General features: G+C 40.9%; 2 pseudogenes; one reads left to right on the forward strand and one right to left on the reverse strand.

Annotated features, from left to right (window-relative positions):
• Nucleotides 1–3,696: 3,696 nt before the first annotated feature.
• LOC146065610 (5S ribosomal RNA) lies at nt 3,697–3,814 on the reverse strand (annotated as a pseudogene).
• Nucleotides 3,815–4,819: 1,005 nt separating this feature from the next.
• Nucleotides 4,820–4,937, forward strand: LOC146065622 (5S ribosomal RNA; annotated as a pseudogene).
• Nucleotides 4,938–5,283: the final 346 nt, after the last annotated feature.

The raw sequence follows: 5,283 nt of genomic DNA on the forward strand, positions 1-5,283 counted from the left end.
ACTTTCCTGGTTAATCAGTTCAAGGTCTCTGTTTCCTCCTCTGGGATTGTCCAGAATTCTCTGCAATAGTGTCCCCCATCAGCGAGGCAGTCAAATGCGCTGTCCTGAGCAGTGACCTATACTGTGACCCTGATGCCGCATACTTTATAGAACACCTTGAGTTAGCCTTGTCCCACACTACTTTATTTTTGACAACCACTTTTACAGATCTAGGTGGTCGCGATGGATTTTTGTGTTGCCCCCAAGTCTGGCTAATATTTTTATGTATGCCGTGGAAAAAGACATCTTTCTGTCAGACATTAACATCACAAAGGACATTAAAGCCTTCTTCCACTACATAGATGCCATGTTCATTCTATGGGCAGGGAGTGAGACAAGTTTCCATCAATTGATGTTGGTAGCCAATTCATCAGACCCTAATATTAAATTCACTTACTCGTGCAGTCCAACTTCCATTAACTTTCTAGATGTGAATGTCCACCTCACTTAACAGCAAGAATTAATTACCAATTTGTACAAAAAACTACTAACAGAAACACCACTTTATTATGTACCAGCCATCATCCACCTTAACTCAAGTGGGGTCTGCCCTATTCTCAATTTCTCAGGGCTCTGCAAATTTGTAGCAGACATTAGTGACAGAAATGCAGCACATGCAAGATGATTTTTTGGCCAGAGGGTATCCTCATAAACTCCTCAGAATACCAGGGCCAAAGTAATGGCTCTAGACAGGTCCTCTATCCTTCAGTCCTCTAAATGTACTGATTGCAGCCAGGCTCTCATGCGAGCTGCCAAGGAAATGTGGCCTTTAGTGACAACAGATGCCAACTTACCCGTATTTAAAACCAGTACCATTTTACCAACTTTTAGATGAGGCAGAAACATCAAAGACACAGGGCGTTATTGGGGTTTTTACCACATTTCAATATTCTCTAACCCCCCTCCGCAGGGTCCTGCAGAAGCCTATGGGCTTCCTATCGCAGCACTGTGTGAGGGATCACGGATCCCTCCCACCATGCCCTGTGTCTGGCTCCATCACTCTGTGCATGCAGTCCAGCGCCGTGACTGCATCGCAAGAGCTTTCCCTTTTGTTAATGATCGCATATGTTAGAGTATATGCAATCATTTACAATGCAAAGCCTTGCGCAGGGGGGCTGCAGATGTCAGAACATCCCGCCCACAGTCTTACATAATGTTTTCAGGCTCATTCCTGCACAACCATCACATTTTCTGTCCCACAAAAAGGGCAATTGTAAGTGCCTAGGCTGCACCACTTTCTCAAGTTTGGAGACAGGGGACCATTTTTTCACCCCAGAACGGGAGAAAAAATAATGATAAAATACACTTTGACCTGCAGTAACAGGTACGTAATTTACTACATTAAATGCCCCTGTGGCTTACTTTACATTGGTAAGACCATATGCCAAGTTAAAGAACGGATAGCCATGCACAGCTCGAGTGTCCGTGCCTCCCTGAAAGGGAAAGGCATGGCTCAGCCGGTAGCACGGCACTTTAAAATGTTCAACTACACTTTACCTTCATTAAGGTACAAAATGATAGATTGCATCCCCCCAACAGGCGGTGATCAAGGAAAAGCATTACTGCAGCTAGAATGTAGATGGATACACTGCCTGAAGATGGTGCATCCACTAGGACTAAATGAACAGCTGTCATTCACTTGCTTTCTGTAAGATAATGTAACTTCTTACTCCGTGATACTGCCTAGATCTACATTCAGTCATTATCCACGTTGATTAGATCCAACCCAGAGCACTGTATGGTGGGACACGTAGCAAAATGAACTGCACCAACGTCTATATAAAGTGCCAGTATTGTTAAGCTATTTATATGTGTGCTATTTTTGTGCCATTGCTGCTGCTCTGTAGTGTATATTGTATTCACTGTTTACTTGTATCACCTAGGTGATGGGTTACACAACTTTGACATGCCCCCCCGTAGCAGGGGCAAGTCAGCGCTGCGGCGCATCTGTGATGTCACTCAACTCCCGGTGCCAGCGTGAGGTGGGGATGGTGGCATGCAGGTGTATGAGCAATTCTTCTGTATATGTAAGTACATGTGTGCATATTTTCATGTCTTGATAAAGGACTTAGGTGTCCGAAACATCGTTATCCATAACCGGCTGGTTGTGTCATTTATGAAATTTGTTTATTGAAGCTGGCTTCGGTCCGAGTGCAAGCTACTATAATTTACATAAATCTCCTACAAGGATTGCAAGCACAAGATGAGTCAACTTATGAATATATATATATATATATATATATATATATATATATATATATATATATATATATATATATATATATATATATATATATATATATATATATATATATATATATATATATATATATATATATATATATATATGGGGAACTAATTTTTTGGAACTCGGCGATCGGTTTTATAGGTACAATAAGAAATTAAAATCAAATATTTCAAAAAGATGTCAGAAATTTATTTTAACAAAGGGAAGGGGGGTATTTGTACAACACGTAATGAAACAATAGAGGTAATATACTCTAAAAATATATACGGTGCTCAGCAATAAAAAGAATCCCTAAAATATGCTGTAAAACACAATAAAATCTGCTCGGCTAAAATAAGAGCCCTGTCAATGCATTCATATGATCATAAAAACGGGAACATAAAAATGAAGGTAAAAGATATGGAAAATCGCTTAGCTTTTGAGAGGAAACAAGGTTAAAAGCTGCCCGACATGTTTCGTCTAAACAGACTTCCTCAGGGGGTGTGGACAAACTGGTAGGAGCTGATATTTATGGTATGGGACATGCTTACATCACTTCCTGTCCCTCAATTAAAAACTATAGCAATTAGCGCATGTATAAAAGCGTTCTGAAGGTGGGTCATAATATAGTTAATAAATACAGTGGTAGTCCGTCATTAGGACCAACTTAGCCCGCTATCCGATTAGCAAAAGTACGTTAATTGACCTTCAATAGGTCTAATTGCTTTACGTGGGTACGGAACAGCGGGGCGGTACGTCACATCCGCCCCACTTCCGCCCCACATCCGCCGTCAGCCAGGAGATCAGTGCGCCTGTGTGTGATTCATGTGGTACGCTCCGTCTACCCTCCGGCTTGTCTCTCACTCCTCTGTGCGGCTTGGGACGGTCACGTGGTGTCTCCCATTGCGCTGTGACAGAGTCATATGGTTGCTAGGCGACCTCTCATGTTTAGCAGCATTTTCTTTACTGCGTGTCACTCGTCGTAATTTTCTCGTGAGTATAGGATTTTTGATGATTGGTATGGGGAGAGGGAGAGATAACATCAGTGCATTACTGATCACAGCAGGAATACATAGTAGAAGACAGGCTGGTGATGGTGCTTTGAAAGGAGTGAATAAATATATCATACATACCCCATTAAATAAATAATGATTAAAATGAATCAAAACATAATTATGTTTAAGAAAGTATAATATAGTAAATATTAAGGAGGGGATAACTCCTAATAATATACATATAATGAAATCATATAAGTGATAAGCTAATATTTGTTATTGCATGGTATTTGCATACAAGACTAGTATGCTAATCCGACTAGGAAAAATACAGGGAAGGGTATATAAGCTGATCCGGTCATATAGATACAGTTGAGTAGACCTGGTGAGGATTATTTCATGGTTGCCTCCATATGTGTGTCCCTGTTCAACCTTAGATTACAGCACCTGGTCTTCTTTGGAGGTGCCCCTTCCAAGTACTGGCCAGGCCTAACACTGCTTAGCTTCCAAGATCGGACGTAGTTGGGCGTCCCAGTGTAGTATGGCTGTATGGAGGTGAACTATTATGGGCACTGGAAGGTCATGTATTACACCTCTTGAGTCTCTCTCATTGTTGTGTATTATCTTATTATGGATGTAAGCAGCGTGACGAACCTTACTGGGGTAGGAATAATCCTCACAACGCCCATAAATATCCAGGTATTTATTTTTACAGGAAAGGGTGCTATTTCGTAGTTATCAAGTTTGTCACCACGTACAATTGCCACGAGAAAAACATCAAAACGGCCCTAACAAAACACTGGGGCATATTAATGATGGACCCAGTCCTCAAGGAGCACCTACCTACCCACCCGCAGGTCGTATACAGAAAATCTAAGAACCTTAAGGACATACTGGCACCCAGCATGCTACGAGAAGAAAATACCACGTCCAAAATTATGCCGAAATGTGTAGGAAGTTTTAAGTGCGGCCATTGCAACATTTGCAAACTGCTTCATCCAAACAGGAGATTCTTCCAAAACAAAGAAAAGACGAAAGACTTCAAAATAAAACAATTCATCAACTGCATGACTACCTCAGTGATATATGTATTGGAATGCCCTTGTGGTACCCAATACATTGGAAAAACCAAGAGAACGCTGAAGACCAGGATCCAAGAACATGTGAGAAATATAAAGAACAAGGTCCAAACCCACATTATCTCACAACATTTCTTAGAACACCATAACTCCGACCCAGAGAAATTGACCTACAAAGGAATAGAACATGTGACTTTGGGAGTAAGAGGCGGTGACCTTTCCAACCTGCTCTCACGCCGAGAAATGTTCTGGATCTTTGAATTGAATACACTGAACCCGGACGGCTTCAATGATAACTACGAAATAGCACCTTTCCTGTAAAAATAAATACCTGGATATTTATGGGCGTTGTGAGGATTATTCCTACCCCAGTAAAAGGTTCGTCACGCTGCTTACATCCATAATAAGATAATACACAACAATGAGAGAGACTCAAGAGGTGTAATACATGACCTTCCAGTGCCCATAATAGTTCACCTCCATACAGCCATACTACACTGGGACGCCCAACTACGTCCGATCTTGGAAGCTAAGCAGTGTTAGGCCTGGCCAGTACTTGGAAGGGGCACCTCCAAAGAAGACCAGGTGCTGTAATCTAAGGTTGAACAGGGACACACATATGGAGGCAACCATGAAATAATCCTCACCAGGTCTACTCAACTGTATCTATATGACCGGATCAGCTTATATACCCTTCCCTGTATTTTTCCTAGTCGGATTAGCATACTAGTCTTGTATGCAAATACCATGCAATAACAAATATTAGCTTATCACTTATATGATTTCATTATATGTATATTATTAGGAGTTATCCCCTCCTTAATATTTACTATATTATACTTTCTTAAACATAATTATGTTTTGATTCATTTTAATCATTATTTATTTAATGGGGTATGTATGATATATTTATTCACTCCTTTCAAAGCACCATCACCAGCCT

The sequence above is a fragment of the Crinia signifera genome, chromosome 3 (assembly GCF_055691185.1).
Source record: "Crinia signifera chromosome 3, ASM5569118v1, whole genome shotgun sequence".
Taxonomy (NCBI): Eukaryota; Metazoa; Chordata; class Amphibia; order Anura; family Myobatrachidae; genus Crinia; species Crinia signifera.